Source organism: Oncorhynchus nerka, linkage group LG16 (assembly GCF_034236695.1).
Source record: "Oncorhynchus nerka isolate Pitt River linkage group LG16, Oner_Uvic_2.0, whole genome shotgun sequence".
NCBI classification, from domain to species: domain Eukaryota; kingdom Metazoa; phylum Chordata; class Actinopteri; order Salmoniformes; family Salmonidae; genus Oncorhynchus; species Oncorhynchus nerka.
The window spans coordinates 14,765,633-14,793,212 of NC_088411.1; the positions used below are offsets into that span (position 1 = coordinate 14,765,633).

Consider the following 27,580-nt stretch of genomic DNA (forward strand, 5'->3'; position numbering starts at 1 on the left):
AGTACAGTGGTGAACCTATAGGCCTTCAGTGTGTGAACCAGGTCTTCAGTGTGTGACAGGTTAGTACAGTGGTGAACCTATAGGACCTTCAGTGTGTGACAGGTTAGTACAGTGGTGAACCTATAGGACCTTCAGTGTGACAGGTTAGTACAGTGGTGAACCTATAGGTCTTCAGTGTGTGACAGGTTAGTACAGTGGTGAACCTATAGGACCTTCAGTGGTGAACCTATAGGACCTTCAGTGTGTGACAGGTTAGTACAGTGGTGAACCTATAGGTCTTCAGTGTGTGACAGGTTAGTACAGTGGTGAACCTATAGGACCTTCAGTGTGTGAACCTATAGGACCTTCAGTGTGTGACAGGTTAGTACAGTGGTGAACCTATAGGTCTTCAGTGTGTGACAGGTTAGTACAGTGGTGAACCTATAGGTCTTCAGTGTGACAGGTTAGTACAGTGGTGAACCTATAGGTCTTCAGTGTGTGACAGGTTAGTACAGTGGTGAACCTATAGGTCTTCAGTGTGTGACAGGTTAGTACAGTGGTGAACCTATAGGACCTTCAGTGCGTGAACCTATAGGACCTTCAGTGTGTGACAGGTTAGTACAGTGGTGAACCTATAGGTCTTCAGTGTGTGACAGGTTAGTACAGTGGTGAACCTATAGGTCTTCAGTGTGTGACAGGTTAGTACAGTGGTGAACCTATAGGTCTTCAGTGTGTGACAGGTTTAGTACCTTCAGTGGTGAACCTATAGGACCTTCAGTGTGTGACAGGTTAGTACAGTGGTGAACCTATAGGTCTTCAGTGTGACAGGTTAGTACAGTGGTGAACCTATAGGACCTTCAGTGTGTGACAGGTTAGTACAGTGGTGAACCTATAGGACCTTCTTGACAGTGGTGAACCTATGACCTTCAGTGTTTGAACCAGGTCTTCAGTGTGTGACAGGTTAGTACAGTGGTGAACCTATAGGACCTTCAGTGTGTGACAGGTTAGTACAGTGGTGAACCTATAGGACCTTCAGTGTGTGACAGGTTAGTACAGTGGTGAACCTATAGGACTTCAGTGTGTGACAGGTTAGTACAGTGGTGAACCTATAGGTCTTCAGTGTGTGACAGGTTAGTACAGTGGTGAACCTATAGGACCTTCAGTGTGTGACAGGTTAGTACAGTGGTGAACCTATAGGACCTTCAGTGTGTGACAGGTTAGTACAGTGGTGAACCTATAGGACCTTCAGTGTGTGACAGGTTAGTACAGTGGTGAACCTATAGGACCTACAGTGGTCATAGTGTGTGACAGGTTAGTACAGTGGTGAACCTATGGGTCTTCAGTGTGTGACAGGTTAGTACAGTGGTGAACCTATAGGCCTTCAGTGTGTGACAGGTTAGTACAGTGGTGAACCTATGGGTCTTCAGTGTGACAGGTTAGCACAGTGGTGAACCTATAGGACCTTCAGTGTGACAGTGTGGTGAACCTATAGGTCTTCAGTGTGTTAGCACAGTGGTGAACCTATAGGACCTTCAGTGTGAACCTATAGGTCTTCAGTGTGTGACAGGTTAGTACAGTGGTGAACCTATAGGCCTTCAGTGTGTGAACCTATAGGTCTTCAGTGTGTGACAGGTTAGTACAGTGGTGAACCTATAGGACCTTCAGTGTGTGACAGGTTAGTACAGTGGTGAACCTATAGGACCTTCAGTGTGTGACAGGTTAGTACAGTGGTGAACAGGTTCAGTGTGTGACAGTGGTGAACCTATAGGTCTTCAGTGTGTGACAGGTTAGTACAGTGGTGAACCTATAGGACCTTCAGTGTGTGAACCTATAGGTCTTCAGTGTGTGACAGGTTAGTACAGTGGTGAACCTATAGGTCTTCAGTGTGTGACAGGTTAGTACAGTGGTGAATCTATAGGTCTTCAGTGTGTGACAGGTTAGTACAGTGGTGAACCTATAGGCCTTCAGTGTGTAGGTCTTCAGTGTGTGACAGGTTAGTACAGTGGTGAACCTATAGGACCTTCAGTGTATAGGCCTTCAGTGTGTGACAGGTTAGTACAGTGGTGAACCTATAGGTCTTCAGTGTGACAGGTTAGTACAGTGGTGAACCTATAGGACCTTCAGTGTGTGAACCTATAGACCTTCAGTGTGTGACAGGTTAGTACAGTGGTGAACCTATAGATCTTCAGTGTGTGACACCTACAGTGGTGAACCTATGGGTCTTCAGTGTGTGACAGGTTAGTACAGTGGTGAACCTATAGGACCTTCAGTACAGTGTGAACCAGGTTCAGTGTGACAGGTTAGCACAGTGGTGAACCTATAGGACCTTCAGTGTGTGACAGGTTAGTACAGTGGTGAACCTATAGGTCTTCAGTGTGTGACAGTGGTGTTAGGACCTTCAGTGGTGAACCTATAGGTCTTCAGTGTGTGACAGGTTAGTACAGTGGTGAACCTATAGGCCTTCTTCAGTGTGTGACAGGTTAGTACAGTGGTGAACCTATAGGACCTTCAGTGTGTGACAGGTTAGTACAGTGGTGAACCTATAGGACCTTCAGTGTGTGACAGGTTAGTACAGTGGTGAACCTATAGGACCTTCAGTGTGTGACAGGTTAGTACAGTGGTGAACCTATAGGTCTTCAGTGTGACAGGTTAGTACAGTGGTGAACCTATAGGCCTTCAGTGTGTGACAGGTTAGTACAGTGGTGAACCTATAGACCTTCAGTGTGTGACAGGTTAGTACAGAGGTGAACCAATAGACCTTCAGTGTGTGACAGGTTAGTACAGTGGTGAACCTATAGGACCTTCAGTGTGTGAACCTATAGGCCTTCAGTGTGTGACAGGTTAGTACAGTGGTGAACCTATAGGACCTTCAGTGTGTGACAGGTTAGTACAGTGGTGAACCTATAGGTCTTCAGTGTGTGACAGGTTAGTACAGTGGTGAACCTATAGGTCTTCAGTGTGTGACAGGTTAGTACAGTGGTGAACCTATAGGCCTTCAGTGTGTGAACCTATAGGTCTTCAGTGTGTGACAGGTTAGTACAGTGGTGAACCTATAGGACCTTCAGTGTGTGACAGGTTAGTACAGTGGTGAACCTATAGGACCTTCAGTGTGTGACAGGTTAGTACAGTGGTGAACCTATAGGACCTTCAGTGTGTGACAGGTTAGTACAGTGGTGAACCTATAGGATTTCAGTGTGTGACAGGTTAGTACAGTGGTGAACCTATAGGCCTTCAGTGTGTGACAGGTTAGTACAGTGGTGAACCTATAGGTCTTCAGTGTGTGACAGGTTAGTACAGTGGTGAACCTATAGGCCTTCAGTGTGTGACAGGTTAGTACAGTGGTGAACCTATAGGTCTTCAGTGTGTGACAGGTTAGTACAGTGGTGAACCTATAGGCCTTCAGTGTGTGAACCTATAGGTCTTCAGTGTGTGACAGGTTAGTACAGTGGTGAACCTATAGATCTTCAGTGTGTGACAGGTTAGTACAGTGGTGAACCTATAGGACCTTCAGTGTGTGACAGGTGACAGGTTAGTACATTGGTGAACCTATAGGACCTTCAGTGTGTGACAGGTTAGTACAGTGGTGAACCTATAGGTCTTCAGTGTGTGACAGGTTAGTACAGTGGTGAACCTATAGGTCTTCAGTGTGTGACAGGTTAGTACAGTGGTGAACCTATAGGTCTTCAGTGTGTGACAGGTTAGTACAGTGGTGAACCTATAGGCCTTCAGTGTGACAGGTTAGTACAGTGGTGAACCTATAGGTCTTCAGTGTGTGACAGGTTAGTACAGTGGTGAACCTATAGGACCTTCAGTGTGTGACAGGTTAGTACAGTGGTGAACCTATAGGCCTTCAGTGTGTGACAGGTTAGTACAGTGGTGAACCTATAGACCTTCAGTGTGTGACAGGTTAGTACAGTGGTGAACCTATGGGTCTTCAGTGTGTGACAGGTTAGTACAGTGGTGAACCTATAGGCCTTCAGTGTGTGACAGGTTAGTACAGTGGTGAACCTATGGGTCTTCAGTGTGACAGGTTAGCACAGTGGTGAACCTATAGGACCTTCAGTGTGTGACAGGTTAGTACAGTGGTGAACCTATGGGTCTTCAGTGTGACAGGTTAGCACAGTGGTGAACCTATAGGACCTTCAGTGTGTGAACCTATAGGTCTTCAGTGTGTGACAGGTTAGTACAGTGGTGATAGGCCTTCAGTGTGTGAACCTATAGGTCTTCAGTGTGTGACAGGTTAGTACAGTGGTGAACCTATAGGACCTTCAGTGTGTGACAGGTTAGTACAGTGGTGAACCTATAGGACCTTCAGTGTGTGACAGGTTAGTACAGTGGTGAACCTATAGGACCTTCAGTGTGTGACAGGTTAGTACAGTGGTGAACCTATAGACCTTCAGTGTGTGACAGGTTAGTACAGTGTGAACCTATAGGACCTTCAGTGTAGGAACCTCTAGGTCTTCAGTGTGTGACAGGTTAGTACAGTGGTGAACCTATAGGTCTTCAGTGTGTGACAGGTTAGTACAGTGGTGAATCTATAGGTCTTCAGTGTGTGACAGGTTAGTACAGTGGTGAACCTATAGGCCTTCAGTGAGGTCTTCAGTGTGTGACAGGTTAGTACAGTGGTGAACCTATAGGACCTTCAGTGTGTGACAGGTTAGTACAGTGGTGAACCTATAGGACCTTCAGTGTGTGACAGGTTAGTACAGTGGTGAACCTATAGGACCTTCAGTGTGTGACAGGTTAGTACAGTGGTGAACCTATAGGATTTCAGTGTGTGACAGGTTAGTACAGTGGTGAACCTAGGCCTTCAGTGTGTGACAGGTTAGTACAGTGGTGAACCTATAGGTCTTCAGTGTGTGACAGGTTAGTACAGTGGTGAACCAGGTTATAGTGGGAACCTTCAGTGTGTGACAGGTTAGTACAGTGGTGAACCTATAGGACCTTCAGTGTGTGAAGGTTATACAGTGGTGAACCTATAGGACCTTCAGGTTAGTGTGTGAACCTATAGACCTTCAGTGTGTGACAGGTTAGTACAGTGGTGAACCTATAGGATCTTCAGTGTGTGACAGGTTAGTACAGTGGTGAACCTATGGGTCTTCAGTGTGTGACAGGTTTCAGTGGTGAACCTATAGGCCTTCAGTGTGTGACAGGTTAGTACAGTGGTGAACCTATGGGTCTTCAGTGTGACAGGTTAGCACAGTGGTGATAGGACCTTCAGTGTGTGACAGGTTAGTACAGTGGTGAACCTATGGGTCTTCAGTGTGACAGGTTAGCACAGTGGTGAACCTATAGGACCTTCAGTGTGTGAACCTATAGGTCTTCAGTGTGTGACAGGTTAGTACAGTGGTGAACCTATAGGCCTTCAGTACAGTGTGAACCTATAGGCCTTCAGTGTGTGACAGGTTAGTACAGTGGTGAACCTATAGGACCTTCAGTGTGTGACAGGTTAGTACAGTGGTGAACCTATAGGATATAAGCCTTCAGTGTGTGACAGGTTAGTACAGTGGTGAACCTATAGGACCTTCAGTGTGTGACAGGTTAGTACAGTGGTGAACCTATAGGTCTTCAGTGTGACAGGTTAGTACAGTGGTGAACCTATAGGCCTTCAGTGTGTGACAGGTTAGTACAGTGGTGAACCTATAGGACCTTCAGTGTGTGACAGGTTAGTACAGTGGTGAACCTATAGACCTTCAGTGTGTGACAGGTTAGTACAGCGGTGAACCTATAGGACCTTCAGTGTGTGAACCTATAGGTCTTCAGTGTGTGACAGGTTAGTACAGTGGTGAACCTATAGGACCTTCAGTGTGTGACAGGTTAGTACAGTGGTGTAGGTCTTCAGTGTGTGACAGGTTAGTACAGTGGTGAATCTATAGGTCTTCAGTGTGTGACAGGTTAGTACAGTGGTGAACCTATAGGCCTCAGTGTGTGAACCTATAGGTCTTCAGTGTGTGACAGGTTAGTACAGTGGTGAACCTATAGGACCTTCAGTGTGTGACAGGTTAGTACAGTGGTGAACCTATAGGACCTTCAGTGTGTGACAGGTTAGTACAGTGGTGAACCTATAGGACCTTCAGTGTGTGACAGGTTAGTACAGTGGTGAACCTATAGGATTTCAGTGTGTGACAGGTTAGTACAGTGGTGAACCTATAGGCCTTCAGTGTGTGACAGGTTAGTACAGTGGTGAACCTATAGGTCTTCAGTGTGTGACAGGTTAGTACAGTGGTGAACCTATAGGACCTTCAGTGTGTGAACCTATAGACCTTCAGTGTGTGACAGGTTAGTACAGTGGTGAACCTATAGATCTTCAGTGTGTGACAGGTTAGTACAGTGGTGAACCTATAGGACCTTCAGTGTGTGAACTTATAGACCTTTAGTGTGTGACAGGTTAGTACATTGGTGAACCTATAGGCCTTCAGTGTGTGACAGGTTAGTACAGTGGTGAACCTATAGGTCTTCAGTGTGTGACAGGTTAGTACAGTGGTGAACCTATAGGTCTTCAGTGTGTGACAGGTTAGTACAGTGGTGAACCTATAGGACCTTCAGTGTGTGACAGGTTAGTACAGTGGTGAACCTATAGGCCTTCAGTGCCTTCAGTGTCTGAAAGGACAGCAACCGTAATACCAACACACACACATTAACCATGTCTCTGGTTAGGACTTTCCTGACGCGTGGCGCCCCCTGGTGGATCAACATTGATGGGAAAGACCATGGAGGTGACAGTTAAAGGGTTGAAACACCCTCACAGATACGTACTGGATGCAGCTCAGACACACATCTTCATGCTGATGATGAAGGTCAGTTTCACCACACTAATACTACAGGCCCTCTGTCTGCTGTAACTGGAAAATCATACACAAAATGGCTACCATGATGTGACTTATTTTGGAGTAAAACTTTTAATACTTGTACAGGAGGTATCTAAGTGTGTGTGTTATAGGATTCTTTCGGGCGGTACCTGAAGTCTCCAGTGTTTAAGGACACTCAGAAGAGGGTCATTTGTCCTGACCAACACATGTTCAGGTCAGTGCTATGTGTGTGTGAGAGAGTGTGATCAGTACAGTGGAACATATTGTCTGCACTGGTGTGACTACTGTAAAACTTCATTAGCCGCCTGTTTTGAGAGTCTCAAATAGCCGCCTGTTTCAAATAAACGCTGGGTCTAAATGAATTGTTTGAGGATTCCATTAATTACCATGAATTGTTTATGAAGCTTAATGTTTCATTTGTTACATTAAATAATTCAGTAATGACAATTTTGTAAACATCTGTTTTTATTGCCAGTAAGAAAATACTAGCCATTGGCTGCTAACAGCTGAGATCTGGGGCCTGTTGCACAAAAGTAGAATTAAGACATCCGGGATAAATGACTCAGCTGAGCTCAATGAAGCCAAAACATGTGCGTCCAGGCTTAATTGGTTGCACAAAGACCAAGCCAGGATGAGCAGACACGGATTCATTAAGCCAGGTGAAACCAATCCTGGATAGGTGCGCGCTCACGGCTCACTCAAATAGACCCTGCCACAGATCACAGATTAACTGATTTACCATGGCAACTAGAGCCGCGTACTTTTCCCCGTCGGAAGCACAAATCCTCATGGAGGCATACGAGGAGGTAAAAGATATAATTAAGAAGAAAGGCAACACCGCCATAGTGATAAAGCAAAGAGAAAAAGCGTGGCAAAGTATTGCAGACCGCCTGAATGCGTAAGTAGTGCACAATTACACACTCACCGCTCCGCTGAAACATCACAATTACAATTCAAATATTTAATTCACATCTCCAAAAATGCAGTTGTACTGTAATTATGAAACGGTTAAATTTTTAATTGAAATGCACTGCAGATATGAGTGAAATTGTGTAAAGTAACTCCATCACACTGTATAAAGCTATGATACATTTTTTGATATTTTTACTGAAAACAAGACAAAAATACCAAGTAATTTTTGCAGTGTGACTCCATTAAATGTGTGTGTGTGTGTGTGTGTGTGTGTGTAGATTAAACATGAACGGGCCAAAACGGACATGGCAGCAGGTCAAAATCAAATACAAGAACATTCTGCAGAATGGTATGGTCCCTGACTAATATTTAACAAAGCACAAGCATATATTGTACCCAGAAGGTGCCTGCTCACACATTGTCTGTACTGTTTTAGCAGTGAAAAAGAATACCCACAGACAAGGCACGGGTGGTGGGTCACCAAAGGCTGACCTTACCCCAGCAGAGGACATGGCCTTGGAGCTAAATAAAGGCAGGCCCGTCTTAGAGGGGATCCCTGGGGGGAAAGAGACGAGCATAGGTTCCTCCCAAGATGCCACCCGCTTCATTCAAGGTATGTCATTCCATCTCTACATGGGATACAACCACATTCATATTGAATCAATTTGGACTGTCTGACTTTGGTTTACCTATTGCCTTGCAGTGCCTGGCAGCACTGTGTTCCTGTTAGAGCCACCAGCACAAGCACCAGACGATGCTGATCCAGTGAGTACTCCATCAAAGGCATACTGTAGGCCTGGCATGTCTTGTCTACTAGCTTCAATATGAATCCGATTAAATGTGATAGGGTGAAGGCCCCAGTGCAGCAGCAACAGCACATGATGGAGACGATGATGAGGAGGAGACCATCTCTCTGGATTCCAGAAGGCATGAGGTATCATGTTAAGACTGTGAAAGTACTATTTACTCTACAATGGTGAGGAGTCCTCATCAAAATCAAAAAATCTAATTTCTTTTACAGGACCCAGATGCTATACAGTGGGAAAACCAGCCTGGCAACATAGTGCGTATTAATAAAAGGACACCACATCCTGCCAAATTCCAGCTGCGCTAATTGTATTGTGTTCACAGAGCTCACAAGCTATCAGAAAGTTGTATGGCAACCACCTCCGGCGCCAAATAGAACTGGCAGACATAGACATTCAGTACAAGAAGAAAAAGATGGAAAATCTTGCACTGGAGTCCGAAATAAGAGGACAATTAGGAAACTGGACCTTGAAATAAAAAAACTTGAGAGGGAGGTGAGATATGCCTTCAATGTACACTGTATGCTAACTGTAACACAAATGTATTAATCATTATTTTTCTTTCCTCCCCCAGCTCCAAGAAGATGACACAGCTCAAAATAAAAATTAGGTATATTCTCGTAAAGTCAAGTGAGCCATGACATATGAGCTCTTATTGTGAGCACACAGGACGGTGGCATCTTTCTAAGGTTTTTTTTATTTTCCCAGCAATCAGTACAACCAAGTCATCGTTATAAGGCATCGCCCTCTTTTGCCCACCCCCCCAGCACCAGGTGTGGCCACTAGCCTATATGAAGGCCCAAAATTGTGTGTTCCTTTCTGCTCTGACAATGGCATGCCCATTCGTGCGAGATGTGGTGGATGAAGAAGCACTTGTGCTGAGGAGAGCCTTCAGGCGAGAAAGGGTCTTCAGGGACCGGTTGGACCCACTGGCCTTCCCTGATGACCATCTATATGAAAGATACAGGTTTTCTGCAGATGGCATCAGGTATCTATGCAGACTACTGGGTCCCAGGATTAAGCACCGCACTGCACGGAGCCATGCACTGAGTGTGGAGCAAATGGTTTGTGTGGCCTTGCGCTTTTTTGCTAGTGGAGCCTTCCTGTACTCAGTGGGGGATGCAGAACAGCTGAACAAGGCCACAATTTGCCGCACAATAAGGAGTGTGTGTCTGGCTATCAAAGCATTAGCAGATGTCTTCATCTCCTTCCCTGGCCACAGAAGACTCTGTGACATCAAAGAGGAGTTCTATAGGATTGCAGGTAAGAGGATCTACAAATTACAGGACAACTGTTAACACATAGTAGGATACTCATTACTTTGTGTGACAGGTTTCCCCAATGTCATTGGTGCAGTGGACTGCACACACATAAGGATAAAAGCCCCTCAGGTGCCCATGAGGCCGATTTTGTGAATAGGAAATCCTTTCACAGCATTAATGTTCAGGTGAACATAACTTTTGATATTGTCCATTGACGAACACTCTGCATTGCCAGTGATGTGCATTGATTGGTGTAATATTCCTCATCTTATGATTTCAGATGGTCTGCAATGCTGACTGTGTGATCAGCAATGTTGTGGCAAAATGGCCTGGCTCAGTCCATGACTCCAGAATCTTTCGGGCCTCTGAAATCTATCAGTGCCTATCACAAGGTAAGCCACACAACCCCTATTTATAACCATCATGGCTGTGTCAAGAATATCACTGTGTTTATGAGGTAGTAATGATGAGATTTTGTGTTGACAGGTGAATTCTCTGGTGTGTTGCTGGGAGACAGGGGTATGGCTGCCAGCCTTTTCTCCTGACACCTTTCACAGACCCCCAGGAAGCACAGCAGGCCTACAACCATGCCCATGCCAGGACCAGAGTTGAAATGACCTTTGGCCTCCTGAAGGCACGCTTTCACTGCCTTCACAAATTAAGGGTCAGCCCTGTTAGGGCATGTGATATTACTGTGGCTTGTGCTGTCCTCCACAATGTGGCCTGCCTGAGGAAGGAGAGGGCCCCCAGAGTGCCACCAGCCATGGACTGGGACAATCCGGCAATCTTCCTGATGACGACAGTGGTCGGCTGCTGAGGGACCAATATGTGTTGAATTATTTTAGTTAGTATGTGTGCTTTCAATTTTGGTTAAATATGTCCTGCGGTGGCAGAGGAATTTGGGTTTTTTGGGTTCGTTTTTGACGAATTTGGCCTCTTATGATGTTTGTGCGGTATACTGTGTGTAATACAAGGCTGCAGGGAGGCTACTGCATCCATTCATTTGTCTGTTCAGTTGATGTGTATGGATTTGTCCTGCATTTATTTTAGTGTGCAGACATGCAGGGTGTGTTATATACAGACCTTTGAATGTGTATGTATCATTTTGTATAATATGCTTGGATTCTGTGCTTTCCATCTTGTAGAGTCACTGTGACTTCAGTTTCGAAAGGAGCTGATGGTTTACCTGCTTTGTTTTGTCCTTATTCAATAAAGGAACATAATGTTACACATTGTGTTTTTATATTCATATGGAATGTGTATTTGTTTATATGACAGAGTACTAGGGCCACACTGAAGAAAAAGGATAAAGTCATAAATTTATGAGGCTGGTTCTTTCTGCAGAAAAGATACATATTGTTTTTACAGTTTTGATACTTATGACAATGTGATACTTAATATTCTGGCACATCAGCATGTCTTTGTTTATGAAACCATACTGAAGTACAATTTCACGAAATGCCCCACATCTGTCATTTTAACAACTGTCCTCCTTTAAAACAACTGGTTACAATATTATGACTTGTGTTTTTTTCCCCTCTGTGGCCCTAATATTCTATCATTTTATATATAGCCTTATAGTCTATGGGAAACTGTAAATTATCTAATGATAGCAACATCATCTAAAAATCATTTTTTATCCAAAATCATTGAAATTAATGATCACAAACGTTTAAATAATAACAGTGGGTCTAGTTATATGTGATAACAATGTATAGTGAGCAGTGAAATAACTATTGGTTTCCATTTGTGGTGACTGCTGACTGACATTAGGGATGAGATTAAATAGATCCTGGAATTTAGCCTGGTCTGGAGCAGGCTAGCTCCACAGAATAAATCTCCATGGTAATTTATACCATAACATATCCTCCTGCCCCCTATCCATCTTTAGTGCAACTGGATTACGGATCAATTGAGCCAGGATCACCAAGATATCCTGGCTTAATCCCTTATCCTAGTTTTGTGCAACAGGCCCCTGCTTGCTAACTGGAAAGCACAAAAACAGTCAACAACTTCTGGATTCCTTACCCCAGAAATTGGCTGATCACCCTCTAGTGGTGAAAAGTAATAACTGTCGAAAATGCGCAGTCAAAGATGAGAATAATTATTCTGTCAAGGAAAAGTTATTATTTTTTATTTGAGGCATACTAATACAAACGAAATGTGACACAGTGTGTAAATGATAATACATTAGTGCAGGAAATGAAGAAATTGATTGAAATGCTGAAATTAAACAATTAAATATGCAAATGAGCAAAAACTGTGTGCATTAAGGAAATAGATGCCTGGCTCAAATTGAAGCCTGCCTCGAGGCACGTGTTACAAATAAACTCACAGGCTATTAACTAAAGTTTTACGGTATCTCCCTCAACACCTCTTTCCCCTCTCTCTCTAAGAGATAATTGGTGTGTAATTGTAAGGACATGTACAACTCTCTCTCCCCCTCCTCAACTCTCTCCCTCCCCCATCCCTTTTCCAGTGTGCCCCAGTTGGAGGCCAATGCGAGGAAGCGTCGACCCAGCATCAGTCCCATCATCGTCCGCCAGCTGGAGCAGGAGGAGAGAGCCAGGATGGCCACCAGTGGCCCTGTGGACATCACACAGGTCATGAGCAAACTCAGCAACAAGGGCAAGGAGGTGCCCCCGTCCAAGAAATAGACCATAGACACACTCACATGCATAGACATGAATACACACACTTCTATAAGCACAAACACAAGCACACACACACACACACACACACACACACACACACACACACACACACACACACACACACACACACACACACACACACACACACACACACACACACACACACACACACACACACACACACACACACAATACACAGAATACACACCAGCTGAAAGCTAAGCAATGTAGTTGCTACCTTTTACATATAGTTTGGAGTACAGCAAAGTTGACAAATAGTGAGCATTTGAAATAAAATGTACTATTTTGAATTTATATCAACTGTATGCTGCCATGGCCAGTGTAGCATACATACATCAGACAAAACAGCTGGAAGAGCAGTTATGTCTATCAGTCTGACTGTCATTAGAACGCAATACTACCACAGACACAAAGGTTTAAAACCATTGAATGTTTCAAGTTATTAAGTGTTTTAGTCTTGATGGTATGCCTCACTCACTGAGCAGTATCACCTGTCTCACCTGTATCTCATTTTCTCTCACCTGTCATCAGCATGTTCTACCTATAGGGACACATCTGTGTCGTTCCACCAATAGAGTGCCTTTTATGTCCCTCATACATTATGTGTGTACATTTTGATAAAACATTCCATTTAACAGTTGGATCACATACATCTATGTTCTAACTTACACGACATGACCTAAAGTGGCCTGAATCGCAGTCTGCGTTCCAATTCATCCCAAAGGTGTTCGATGGGGTTGAGGTCAGGGCTCTGTGCAGGCCAGTCAAGTTCTTCCACACCGATCTCAACAAACCATTTCTGCTTGGACCTCACTTTGTGCACTGGGGCATTGTCATGCTGAAACAGGAAAGGGCCTTCCCCAAACTGTTGCCACAAAGTTGGAAGCACAGAATCATCTAGAATGTCATTGTATGCTGTAGCATTACGATTTATCTTCACTGCAACTATGTGGCCTAGCCTGAACCATGAAAGATAGCCCCAGACCATTATTCCTCATCCACCAAACTGTACAGTTTGCACTATGCATTGGCGCAGATAGTGTTCTCCTGGCATCCGCCAAACCCAAATTAATTCGTCGGACTACCAGATGGTGAAGTGTGATTCATCACTCCAGAGAAGGCGGTTCCACTGCTCCAGAGTCCAATGGCGGGGAGCTTTACTCCACTCCAGCCGACGCTTGGCATTGCGCATGGTGATCTTAGGCTTGTGTGCGGCTGCTCGGCCATAAACCCATTTCCAGACAAACAGTTGCTGACGTCGCTTCCAGAGGCAGTTTGGAACTCGATAGTGAGTGATTATTTTTACGCGCCACGTACCTCAGCACTCGGCAGTCCCGTTCTATGAGCTTGTGTGACCTACCACTTTGCAGGCTTAGCCATTGTTGCTCCTAGATGTTTCCACGTCACAATAACAGCACTTACAGTTGACCTAGGCAGCTCAAGCAGGGCAGAAATTTGACGAATTGACTTGTTGGAAAGGTGGCATCCTATGATGGTGCCACTTTGAAAGTCACTGAGTTCTTCAGTAAGGCCATTCTACTGCCAAAGTTTGTCTATGGAGATTGCATGGCTGTGTGCTCGGTTTTGTACACTTGTCACCAACGGCTGTGGCTGAAATAGCCGAATACACAAATTTGAAGAGCTGTCCATACTTTTGTAAATATAGCAGTGTTGTGTTCGAGACCACTTAAAGCGAGAACGATTCAAGACCAAGACTGGATGGGCGGCGAGTCCAATTCAAGACCATGATTGTAATTTTGTCAAATCACCACCATAATAAGAGTTGAGTTAAAAATGGCTGCATAGGACCTTTAAGCTTGTATTTAATTGCTCCTCACCACAACAAACTTCTGATTACTTTCAGTTACACACTGTCACAAGTGGAGCTATGGATGATTTAATATGAAATCGACAAACCTGTCACGGTCAACCTTGTCAATTTTCACTTTTCTAGTCATTTTTCTTCATTTGACCTCTTGAGATGGGGAAACAATTACACTACCCTAAAGGTGCCCTATTTGTGGAATGACACATACTGTATGTTGTATGTCATTATTGTAACTTACATTTCTGCACCATCCATCCAATAAAGAGTCTATGTCCAGCACATGTCTGTCTGTCATCTCATCTTCACTGTGTCATCCAGTCACTGTGCCCATCTCTGTCAATTAGTCCATAATGCCATAACAGAACTTACAGATAACTCACAGTATTTTCTGTCCGAGGGCCAGACCAGTCCATGCTGCCTTCATTTATACCAGTGTTCAGTGTGTGGTGTATTAGTATGACCTCTCAGTGATCTTTCCCCCTTGACCTTATGTCTGAACTCTGACCTTTAACCCCTACATCTGTGTCACTTCACGGCACCCATACCCCACCTGGCGGTCTATTCTGGCCCCCCTTCTTCCTCCACCTCACCCCCTTTCCCTCTCTGCCTCCCCAACACCCCCACCTGCTCTTCACCCATCAGCGTAACCATAGATAGCACCCCCGCCTCAGAACGTAGGTGGGAGGGAAGGGGGGGAGGTGGGGTGGAGGGGGGAGAGGCCGACATTGAGAGCCGGGGGACTGCTGTCTCTTCTCATTCACGAATGGCTCTCTCATTGGGCCGTCTGTTGAGAGGGGTCTGTACTCCCTCCACAGTATTCCCCAGCATTATGCCAAAATGTCCTGCCCCCGCCGGGACAAGCAGCCGCGTTCAGCCTATCAACATGGAGCAGCCCAGCCAAGCCCCGCCCAGGCGCATTGCCAAGTGAGTCACAGAAGAGTAAGCTCCCACACACCTTTATAGATCCTCATCCCTTCAGTCCCTCATCCCTCTTTCCTCTCCACTTTCCTTCAGTTTTTTCCAGATCAAGGTGGACATCCCTCCAGAGTGTCGTATCTACCCCCGTTGACTCCGAGGATGAGGTGGAGAGAAGGGGGCATTGAGAGGGGGAGGGCAGGTGAAGGAGATCATCTGTCCCTGGGAAAGTCTAACACCTTATGATGGGGCCGGGTAACGCACACACACACACATTAACGTGCATGCGCACACACACACACGCATTAACGTGCATGCGCACACACACACACACACACACACACATTAACGTGCAAGCGCACACACACACATTAACGTGCATGCGCACACACACACACACACACACACACACATTAACGTGCATGCGCACACACACACACACACACATTAACGTGCATGCGCACACACACACATTAACGTGCATGCGCACACACACACATTAATGCCGACATTTCCAAAGTATAATCCGTTACAGTTACTAGTTACCTGTCCAAAATCAGTAACGTAGGATTTGGATTACTCAAACTCAGTAATGTAATCTGATTACGTAGTTATTTTGGGAATACTTTCTACTTCAGAAGCGTTAGAAGACGTGTGTCATCATAGTGGTCTCTGACTTGTCGGACTCGCTCAGGTGGAACAATCTGAAAGTAGAAAAGTTGTTCAATGCTGAATAGAATATCACTGAGAAAACAGAAAGGTGTCAGAATGTCTTTTCATTTAAAAAGTAATCCAACAAGTAATCATCTAGTTTTTCAAAAGTATCTGTAATCTGATTACAATATTTTAGCTGGAAACATAACTGATTAAAGTTTTTTTTTTTGTAAACAGGTTACTCCCCAACCCTGTTAATGTACACAGATACAGACACACACACTCTCTCTCTCTCACACACACACACACACACACACATACATACATACATACATACATACATACATACATACTGTGGCGTACAGCAGGTCAGCCACCAGGGGAGACTCGTCGAGGCCTGGTAACAGATGGAGTATACATCACGAGGCGGGGGCTCCATCTGCTGGACGTGCCAGGTCTCGACGGACTCTCCGGACAGGACTAATTGGGGCTGATTGGGAGCTGGTGAGTAATCAAGGGCGGATTGCTCACCAGCTGTGCGAGGCCCATAAAGCTGCCAGAAGGGCAGCACACATGGAGAGGACGAGGGGAAGTGAGGTGACTTCCATGTGGTTGGATACGGTTACCCGAGGAAGTTGAGTTTGTGTGCCCGACAGGATGACTCGGAGCCCAGGAGAAGGTATCCCGCAGAGGGTCTCATGAGGGAGATCTGTTATTTTCTTTTTTGATTTATTATTTAATAAACACCCTTGAAACCGAGCTAATCATACTCTGTCTGTGTCTGATCTATGTAAACAACCCCCTGGTCTGTCACAATACATACATACATACACGGACACACCTGAATCCTTACCATTAATCCTTACTTTAACCAAACTGATCACTCTCTCGCACCTCTGCGATGAGTCATTCAATTCATACATCAAGAGTGGCTCAGCTCTGGACATTCATACAGTGCCTCCAGAAACTATTCAGACCCCTTGACTTATTCCACATTTGGTTGTGTCACAGCCTGAATTCAATATGGATGAAATATGTTTTTTTCCCTCATCCATCTACACACAATAACCTACAATGACAAAAGTGAAAACATGTTTTTAGAAATGTTTGCAAATGTATTTAAAGTGAAATACAGAAATATCACATTTACATAAGTATTCCACACCTCTGAGTCAATACTTTGTAGAAGCACCTTTGGCAGCGATTACAGCTGTGCGTCTTTCTGAGTACGTTTCTAAGTGCTTTCCACACTTGAATTGTGCAAGACTTGCCCATTTTAAAGATCTTCAAGCTCTGTCAAATTAGTTGTTGATCATTGCTAGACAATAATTTTCAGGTCTTGCCACAGATTTTCAAGTAGGAAAAAAACGAACTCGGCCGCTCAGGAACATTCAATGTATTCTTGGTAAGCAAATCCAATGTAGATTAGCAGTGCTTCATTTGAGACAGATCAATCCGGAACATGATCCTGCACCTTGCCATTTTGGACTTTTATTCTAGAACCTATTTGGCCGGTTTTGTGCCGAAAATCTCCCCCCTGCCAGAACCCCCCCCCCCTTCTAATTTCCTTAATTTTGTGGCTAGAGTCAAATACTTTCTGTGGTACACATCAGTCAAATACTTTCTATAGAACAAACTTCACGTCAGGATAGGCAACTGAAATGAATAATTCATATATGGGTGTTATATTAAACATAGAGGAGGGAGTAAAATGTTGGCAAGCAATAAACATTTCAGAACAACTACGGCTGAATTATTATCCTTACACTTTAAAAAAAATACTAGTCGAATAAGACATGGGAGGGATGACTAATTTTGGCAAAGAGATTTATTTATAGACTAATACAAAATTCAGTAGCGGATTTAGGTACGGGCGACATCTCACCGGGTGCGGGCGGGCACGGCAATGAAGAACGTGAAGGGGGGGGGGGATTCTGGCAGGGGGGAGATTTTCGGCAAAAGAACGGATCCGGTACCTCTGGTGGCATGAACAATTATTTTTACTTTTTGCAATGTACACATTTTTACAAAAGCGATCAAAGTTCATTCAAGTTGCCTATTCGTTCATTCTCCTGCCCACACTAAACAACTATGTGAAAAAGTCGATTTTCAGCCTGGGCCTAATATTCTAAGAGTTGATTTGAGTTGGGCTGGCCAACACGTGGCCGTGGCTGTGTGAGAAGAGCCAGTAGCTATCGCTCACATAACTAGAATGAGATTCACTTTCTATGATCTCTCTCCCTCTCTGCTCTGATAGACATGACCCTGCAACTCTCACGGGCCTATTGATATAATAAATAATATTAACCAGGTAAGCTAGTTGAGAACAAGTTCTCATTTGCAACTGCGACCTGGCCAAGATAAAGCATAGCAGTTCAACACATACAAAAACACAGAGTTACACCTGGAATGAACAAAACATACAGTCAATAATACAGTAGGAAAAAAAAGGACAAAAAGTCTATATACAGTGAGTGCAAATTAGGTCAAATAAGGGAGTTAAGGCAATAAATAGGCCATGGTGGCGAAGTAATTACAATATGGCAATTAAACACTGGAATGGTAGATGTGCAAAATATGGATGTGCAAGTAGAGATACTGTGGTGCAAAAGGAGAAAAATAAATACATACAGTATGGGGATGAGGTAGATAGATGGGCTGTATACAGAACGTCTATGAACAGGAGCAGTGATCTGTGAGCTGCTCTGACAGCTGGTTCTTAAAGCTAGTGAGGGAGATGGGAATCTCCAGCTTCTGTGATTTTTGCAGTTTGTTCCAGTCAGTGGCAGCAGAGAACTGGAAGGAAAGGCGACCAAAGGAGGAATTGGCTTTGGGGGTGACCAGTGAGATATACCTGCTGGAGCGCGTGCTACGAGTGGGTGCTGCTATGGTGACGAGGGAGCTGAGATATGGCGGGGCTTTACCTAGCAGAGACTTGTAGATAACCTGTAGCCAGTGGGTTTGGCGACGAGTATGAAGCGAGGGCCAGCCAACGAGAACGTATAGGTCGCAGTGGTGAGTAGTATATGGGGCTTTGGTGGCAAAACGGATGGCACTGTGATAGACTACATCCAGTTTGCTGAGTAGAGTGTTGGAGGCTATTTTATAGATGACATCGCCGAAGTCAAGGATCGGTAGGATGGTCAGTTTTACGAGGGTATGTTTGGCAGCATGAGTGAAGGAAGCTTTGTTGCCAAATAGGAAGCCGATTCTAGATTTAATTTTTGATTGGAGATGCTTAATGTGAGTCTGGAAGGAGAGTTTACAGTCTAGCCAGACACCTAGGTATTTGAAGTTATCCACGTATTCTAAGTCAGAGCCGTAAGTAAGTCAGAGCCGTCCAGAGTAGTGATGCTGGATGGGCGGGCAGGTGCGGGCAATGATCGGTTGAATAGCATGCATTTCGTTTTATTTGCATTTAAGAGCAGTTGGAGGCCACGGAAGGAGAGTTGTAATGGCATTGAAGCTCGTCTGGAGGTTAGTTAACACAGTGTCCAAAGAAGGGCCAGAAGTATACAGAATGGTGTCGTCTGCATAGAGGTGAATCAGAGAATCACCAGCAGCAAGAGCGACATCATTGATGTATACAGAGAAGAGAGTCGGCCCGAGAATTGAACCCTGTGGCACCCCCATAGAGACTACCAGAGTTCCGGACAACAGGCCCTCCGATTTGACACACTGAGCTCTATCAGAGAAGTAGTTGGTGAACAAGGCGAGCCAGTGGTTCGGTGTGGTGCATACATTGGATTTATCGAACATATGCGTCAAACTGTATGAGTGCACGGCTTGACAGAAATGGTAGCAGAAGGTGAATGTTGAACTTTTGTTGAAAACATATCCATATGATGCTGCGTACTATTTTGCGCAATAACGTTGTCGGTGTGTTTAAAGCATTACTGAAAAAACAGCATGCAGACCAAACAGGGCTTTCGCAATATTTAAAATACAAATCGAGGGAAAACACAGTCTACCAAAATATTTGATCAACTTCCAAATATTGTTTTACAAAGTAAAACAAGAGAGACATAGGCTTTTGGCACGAGTGCATAGGCCATCACCAGCAAGTGAGCTGTGCATCATTGGGTGAGTCTGTGAAACTGGAAAGCATTTTTAGGACTATCATTTCCTCCTCATATTGTAGCCTACGATATGTCTCCATCAGTGGCAATTTTAGCATGTAATCTTGGTGGGGATATTTTTTTAAAGTGGGATGCATGCCAGCAAAGCCACTACACAACACTAAACAATACATTAATTGCACTATAATGGTGACAAACGGTGACCACAAATGACCTACATAAAGCTGGCCCAACAGCAGTCCCAACATCTTACCACTGCTACACCTGGCTGTCAGCGGAGCCTTATCTGGCAGCAAAACAGTTCATTCAGCCTCATTTACTGCATTTAAGGATGGACATGGTCAATATAACTATTTGTTTAGGACTTTTGAAATGTACAGCGACAGAATTCAGAACATGGGCCGTTCATACAGTGTTCTTCCTGTACACCAAGTCAGAACTGGTAGGATAAATAAAGGGGGCATATAAGCAAACAATGAAAGCTCTTGCATGGCCAATGTTGAATGTTTATCATTTTAAATTTGGAGAAGAGCCCCTTAATCCCAGATTTGGGACTACACAGCCACTCCACTGAATAGCAGGATAGTGATTGCTTTGCAATGCTTTCAGTTAGCCACTGTACCTGAATCCTTCCAAACCACTCATTGTTGAATTTGTGATTTCCAACTTGTTGTGTAATGTTTATGTCCAGTGGCCGATGAGCACCGATATATTTTATCTATAATTTCTCTTCATTATTTCTCATCATATGACACGGGTTAAACATGATTTTCTAGCTCTACCCTTAGACTTGGCGGTGACGTAGTGTCCCCATGAGTGACAGAACATTAAGCCAATCACGGCGCAACGCTCCGTATTTTCTGCTGGCTTGCCACACCACCACAGAAAGCACTGAGCTAGGCTGAAACACCTGCCTTGCTCAAGGAAACAAAAATGAGACCATGTTTGTATGCGGCTTTATTAACTCAATTATATATAAAACAAATTATACATTGTTTGCAAACTTATATGTGACACGTATTAATGGCAAAACAACATGCAAAACATTTTATTTTAGCTAAAAATGTGGGGCTCAAAACTGCCCTGAATGATGGGTCGTCACTGGTCTCCACACAATTAGGCCTACGCTGTTGATGGATTCAAGACAAGGTCGTTTTTTATTGATCTCAGATTCTTAGTTTGTCAGTGTCAAAGTAGCCTGCCATTTCGATCATTTGTGCGGTATTAAAAAAAGATTCTGCCAAAGTCTCCAGTCATGTAAAATGATGTAGAATGGCATGAAATGCATTTATAAAAGGCCAAATGTTTCCCAGATCCTAGGCTACATGTGTGCAACTTCTGTAAGTGACTCTACTCTGGTGCTCTATGCCATTACGCAAATGTGATGACATGCGTGCAATGCTTTGTTATAAAGGTGATTTTTTTCTTTCATGCGTTCCGGTACCCCAGAACTCCCTAGATCACCCCCCTCTCTCTTTTTGTTCCAGAACCTCCCGATTTAAATCAAATCAAATCAAATCAAATGTATTTATATAGCCCTTCCTACATCAGCTGATATCTCAAAGTGGTGTACAGAAACCCAGCCAAAAACCCCAAACAGCAAGCAATGCAGGTGTAGAAGCACGATGGCTAGGAAAAACTCCCTAGAAAGGCCAAAACCTAGGAAGAAACCTAGAGAGGAACCAGGCTATGTGGGGTGGCCAGTCCTCTTCTGGCTGTGCCGGGTGGAGATTATAACAGAACATGGCCAAGATGTTCAAATGTTCTGAATAATAATAAGGCAGAACAGTTGAAACTGGAGCGGCAGCACGGTCAGGTGGACTGGGGACAGCAAGGAGTCATCATGTCAGGTAGTCCTGGGGCATGGTCCTAGGGCTCAGGTCCTCCGAGAGAGAGAAAGAAAGAGAGAATTAGAGAGAGCATATGTGGGGTGGCCAGTCCTCTTCTGGCTGTGCCGGGTGGAGATTATAACAGAACATGGCCAAGATGTTCAAATGTTCATAAATGACCAGCATGGTTGAATAATAATAAGGCAGAACAGTTGAAACTGGAGCAGCAGCACGGCCAGGTGGACTGGGGACAGCAAGGAGTCATCATGTCAGGTAGTCCTGGGGCATGGTCCTAGGGCTCAGGTCCTCCGAGAGAGAGAAAGAAAGAGAGAAGGAGAGAATTAGAGAACGCACACTTAGATTCACACAGGACACCGAATAGGACAGGAGAAGTACTCCAGATATAACAAACTGACCCTAGCCCCCCGTCACATAAACTACTGCAGCATAAATACTGGAGGCTGAGACAGGAGGGGTCAGGAGACACTGTGGCCCCATCCGAGGACACCCCCGGACAGGGCCAAACAGGAAGGATATAACCCCACCCACTTTGCCAAAGCACAGCCCCTTCACCACTAGAGGGATATCTTCAACCACCATCCTACCATCCTGAGACAAGGCGGAGTATAGCCCACAAAGATCTCCGCCATGGCACAACCCAAGGGGGGGCGCCAACCCAGACACGATGACCACATCAGTGAATCAACCCACTCAGGTGACGCACCCCTTCCAGGGACGGCATGAGAGAGCCCCAGTAGGCCAGTGACTCAGCCCCTGTAATAGGGTTAGAGACAGCAAGGACGGTTCGTTGCTGCAGAGCCTTTCCGTTCACCTTCCCACTCCTGGGCCAGACTACACTCAATCATATGACCCACTGAAGAGATGAGTCTTCAGTAAAGACTTAAAGGTTGAGACCGAGTTTGCGTCTCTGACATGGGTAGGCAGACCGTTCCATAAAAATGGAGCTCTATAGGAGAAAGCCCTGCCTCCAGCTGTTTGCTTAGAAATTCTAGGGACAATTAGGAGGCCTGCGTCTTGTGACCGTAGCGTACGTGTAGGTATGTACGGCAGGACCAAATCAGAGAGATAGGTAGATAGATAGATAGATTTACAAATGAAGCACTGGATTTGGCCTTGTGTTTTAGGTTATTGTCCTGCTGAAAGGTGAATTAATCTCCCAGGAAAGCAAAACTCTCCAGTCCTTAATGATTACAAGCATACCCAAGCATGATGCAGCCACCACTATGCTTGAAAATATGGAGAGTGGTACTCAGTAATGTGTTGTGTTGGATTTGCCCCAAACATAAGACTTTGTATTCAGGACAAAAAGTTAGTTGGTTTGCCACATTTGTTGCAGTATTACTTTAGTGCCTTGTTGCAAACAGGATGCATGTTTTGGAAGAATTGTTTTTCCTCTACAGGGTTCCTTCTGTTCACTCTGTTAATTCTGTTAATTAGATTAATATTGTGGAGTAACTACAATGTTGTTGATCCATGCTTAGTTTTTTCCTGTTATAGCCATTAAACTCAAACTGTTTTCTGTGCGGATTCCTTCCTCTCCGGCAACTGAGTTAGTTAGGACGCCTGTATCTTTGTGGTGACTGGGTGTATTGATACACCATCCAAAGTGCAATTAATAACTTCACCATGCTCAAAGGAATATTCAGTATCTGCTTTTAATTTTATTTTTACCCACCAATAGGCATAGACACAGGAAGTAGGGGTGCTGAGGGTGCTGCCACAACCCTCTCACAAAAGTAGTGCACTGATAAATGTTACATATTGGATCAATAAAAAATAACTTCTACATTACTGTGTAGTTTACCAATCAAATGGTCTGATGGTGAAGTGGACATACTCTGTATTAATATCCCTAAAGAAAGAAATGATCTCACTACAATAAATGTTCATAGAGAGTTATCAAAAATAGATAAGATGTCTATTTGTGGAAAAATCTACCTGATTAACTCTTTAGTCATATCCCAGTTTACCTATTTGCTTATGGCCTTGCCTACACCTAGCGACTTGTTTTTTTTTTGTTTTTTTTTGAAAAAAATATGACATTTTATTTGGAACGGTAAGCCAGACAAAATTAAACGGGCCTATTTATATAATAAATATGAATTCAGAAGGCAGAAATGATTAAATATTAAAGCATTAAACCTCTAAACAAATGCTTCAATCATACAAAAGTTATACTTAAATCCAAACTGGTTCTCCAGCAGATTAGTAAATATGTCTCACCCCATGTTCAAGAATGGCCTTTTTCACTTTACTCAGATTACAACCTCTCACTTTCGGTTATTTGAAAACAGCAGATTAGTAAGTATGTCTCACCACATGTTCAGGAATTGCCTTTTTCACTTTATTCAGATCACATACTTTCACGTTCGGTTATTTGAAAATGAAATAATCACCAAAATGTCTCTATTTTTAAAACAAGCCATAGAAAAATGGTTGCAATTTCAGTTTAATCCACCAGAAAAGGCAGAACAAATATTACAACATATTATGGTTAAACTCAATTATACAAATTGATAAACAAACACTATTTGTGGCAAAAAAAGGTATACGCTTTGTAATATATATCATAAATAGGACTGGTGGAGTTATGTCACACATTCAGCTAACAAAAATAGATGGAAATATATGTTACCCAAAATTACAACCATCTAATTGCAGCATTACCGCAAAAATGGAAGAGGCAATTGTGTTGGGTAGAAAGTAAGGAACTTGTCTGTTGGACCTGCATTAAGCACCAAAACCGGTTAAAGAAAATTGTGATAAATAAAAAAGTATATCAGTTTAATTTCAGGACCAAAGAATTGACAGCTGTGTCATATTGATTGCAAAATAGTTGGGAAGAGATTTTCGATGTACCGATTTCATGGCACATGGTTTAAGTTTTTACATTTAAATTACTATACAAAATTCTTGCAACCAATAGAATATTATATATAAACTCAGCAAAAAAAGAAGCGTCCTCTCACTGTCAACTGTGTTTATTTTCAGCAAACTTAACATGTGTAAATATTTGTATGAACATACGATTCAACAACTGAAACATAAACTGAACAAGTTCCATAGACATGTGACTAACATAATTGGAATAATGTGTCCCTGAATAAACGGGGGGTCAAAATCAAAAGTAACAGTCAGTATCTGGTGTTGCCACCAGCTGCATTAAGTACTGCAGTGCATCTCCTCCTCATGGACTGCACCAGATTTGCCCGTTCTTGCTGTGAGATGTTACCCCACTCTTCCACCAAGGCACCTGCAAGTTCACAGACATTTCTGTGGGGAATGGCCTTAGTCCTCACCCTCCAATCCAACAGGTCCCAGACGTGCTCAAGGGGATTGAGATCCGGGCTCTTCGATGGCCATGGCAGAACATTGACATTCCTGTCTTGCAGGAAATCACACACAGAATGAGCAGCATGGCTGGTGGCATTGTCATGCTGAAGGATCATGTCAGGATGAGCCTGCAGGAAGGTACCACATGAGGGAGGAGGATGTCTTCCCTGTAACACACAGCGTTGTCATGCTGGAGGATCATGTCAGGATGAGCCTGCAGGAAGGGTACCACATGAGGGAGGAGGATGTCTTCCCTGTAATGCACAGCATTGAGATTGCCTGCAATGACAACAAGCTCAGTCCGATGATGCTGTGACACACCGCCCCAGACCATGACGGACCCCCCACCTCCAAATTGATCCAGCTGCAGAGTACAGGCCTCGGTGTAATGCTCATTCCTTCAACGATAAACGCGAATCCGACCAACACCTACTCATTCAAGGGTTTTTATTTTTTTGTTGCTATTTTCTACATTGTAGAATAATAGTAAAGACATCAAAACTATGAAATAACACATATGGAATCATGTAGTAACTAAAAAAGTGTTAACCAAATCAATATATATTTTATATTGGAGATTATTCACAGTAGCCACCCTTTGCCTTGATGACAGCTTTGGACACTCTTGGCATTCTCTCAACCAGCTTCACCTGGAATCCTTTTCCAACAGTCTTGAAAGAGTTCCCACATATGCTGAGCACTTGTTGGCTGATTTTCCTTCACTCTGCGGTCCATCTCATCCCAAACCATCTCAATTGGGACATCTGATGTATTGTGTTTAGGCCAGTGACAAAATATCCCAATTTTATCCATTTGAAATTCAGGCTGTAACACAACAAAATGTGGGAAAAGTAAAGGGGTGTGAATACTTTCTGAAAGCACTGTATGTAGCAGAAGCTGCTATTAGCTAAGCATTGCCCATTGACATCAACAAAGCTCTCTTTATTATACGTCCCACATCCTTATTTTCTGTAAGTTTACACAACATCTCTTAAAATAAACAGTACATATACATACATATTATTTATATTATTTATATACAGTATATATATATATATATATATATATATATATATATATATATATATATATATATATACTGTATACACCTGCTCTTTCCATGACAGACTGACCAGGTGAAAGCTATGATCCCTTCTTGATGTCACTTGTTAAATCCACTTCAATCAGTGTAGATGAATGGGAGGAGACAGGTTAAAGAGGGATATTTATGCCTTGAGACAATTGAGACATGGATTGTGTATGTGTGCCATTCAGAGGGTGAGTGGGCAATGCAAAAGATTTAAGTGCCTTTGAACGTAGTATGGTAGTAGGTGCCAGGCCCACCGGTTTGTGACAAGAACTGCAACACTGCTGGGTTTTTTCATGCTCAACAGTTTCCTGTGTGTATCATGAATGGTCCACCATCCAAAGGACGTCCAGCCACCTTGAAGCATTTGAATCATTACGGGTCAGCATCCCTGTAGAACGCTTTTGAAACATATAATCCATGCCCCAACGAATTGAGGCTATTCTGAGGGCAAAAAGGGGTTATTCCGAATGCTTGGTATACTCATTGTATAGTCTAGTGAGTTAAACTCTTAGTTTTCTGACATAAGAAGGTCTACAGTGTGTCTCCGCAATGCTGCTGCTCTGTAGAGTTTGGCATTCGGCTTCTCTGCTGTTGTATACAGTGTTGTAGTACTCAAGTCCAGGACTCAAGTTTTCATGACTCTCGACTTGACTCGGACTCGACCAGCAGTGACTTGTTGTGGCTTTGTTGTCAGAAAGTCTTTCTCTACATAATTCAACATACTAGCTAGAACAGAGCATGTTAGATAGCTGTAGTGTCTAGTTAGCCTTACACATGTACAACGCTAGAATAATGAAATGTAGCTTAAAAATGGTTGGACGGCAACTTTTAGCACTATCAAGAGATCCGTGCCTCGAGGATAAAGGACTCGAAATTGGACACACTTGGACGCTAGGGATTTGTGACTCGACTCGGACCCGAGGTTTAGAGACCTGTCTACATCACTGGTTCAGACAGAATCCTGTTGGGTAGCCTTTGTCTTCATCTTTAGGGTTAAGTTAAGTTTTTCCGCTGTGTCATTCCTAAGCGACAGTGCAGATAAATGTCAGAATGTATTTTACCCTGTACCTTTTTCTATGTTTACAGATACCAGAATGTGATACATTTGAACTGTAATGTATGATTTATACATGCCATGGCTTGTGTAAGTGCCTCAATAAATGACTAAACATGACCATAACAGGGTGAAGAATGAATTTATCTCTGCGTGTAACTAGACTGACAGACAAAAGTTTTCCATCCAATTGGCAACAGATATTCTAAAATCGTAGTGCACATAAAATAACTTGAGTGATTTTAGTCCCATGTACCGACTAAAAAAATACAATTTAAATGAGTTTCCATTGAATTTGAAACTCTACTGATGGTTTTCTCACAAAAATTGTTAT

General features: G+C 43.6%; 1 long non-coding RNA gene and 1 pseudogene across 2 annotated transcripts; both read left to right on the forward strand.

Moving 5' to 3' along the window:
* The window catches only part of LOC115144101 (regulator of G-protein signaling 9-like), a 32,929-nt pseudogene extending 17,589 nt beyond the window's left edge, over nucleotides 1-15,340 (forward strand).
* On the forward strand, nucleotides 8,641-10,682 carry LOC135561218 (uncharacterized). Of its 2 annotated transcripts, XR_010459316.1 has the most exons (6): nucleotides 8,641-8,763; nucleotides 8,832-9,001; nucleotides 9,081-9,116; nucleotides 9,215-9,769; nucleotides 10,049-10,160; nucleotides 10,255-10,682. It is a non-coding gene; the product is annotated as an uncharacterized LOC135561218 (long non-coding RNA). The 2 variants fall into 2 exon arrangements; XR_010459315.1 differs by having other exon boundaries at nucleotides 8,641-9,001.
* Nucleotides 15,341-27,580: the final 12,240 nt, after the last annotated feature.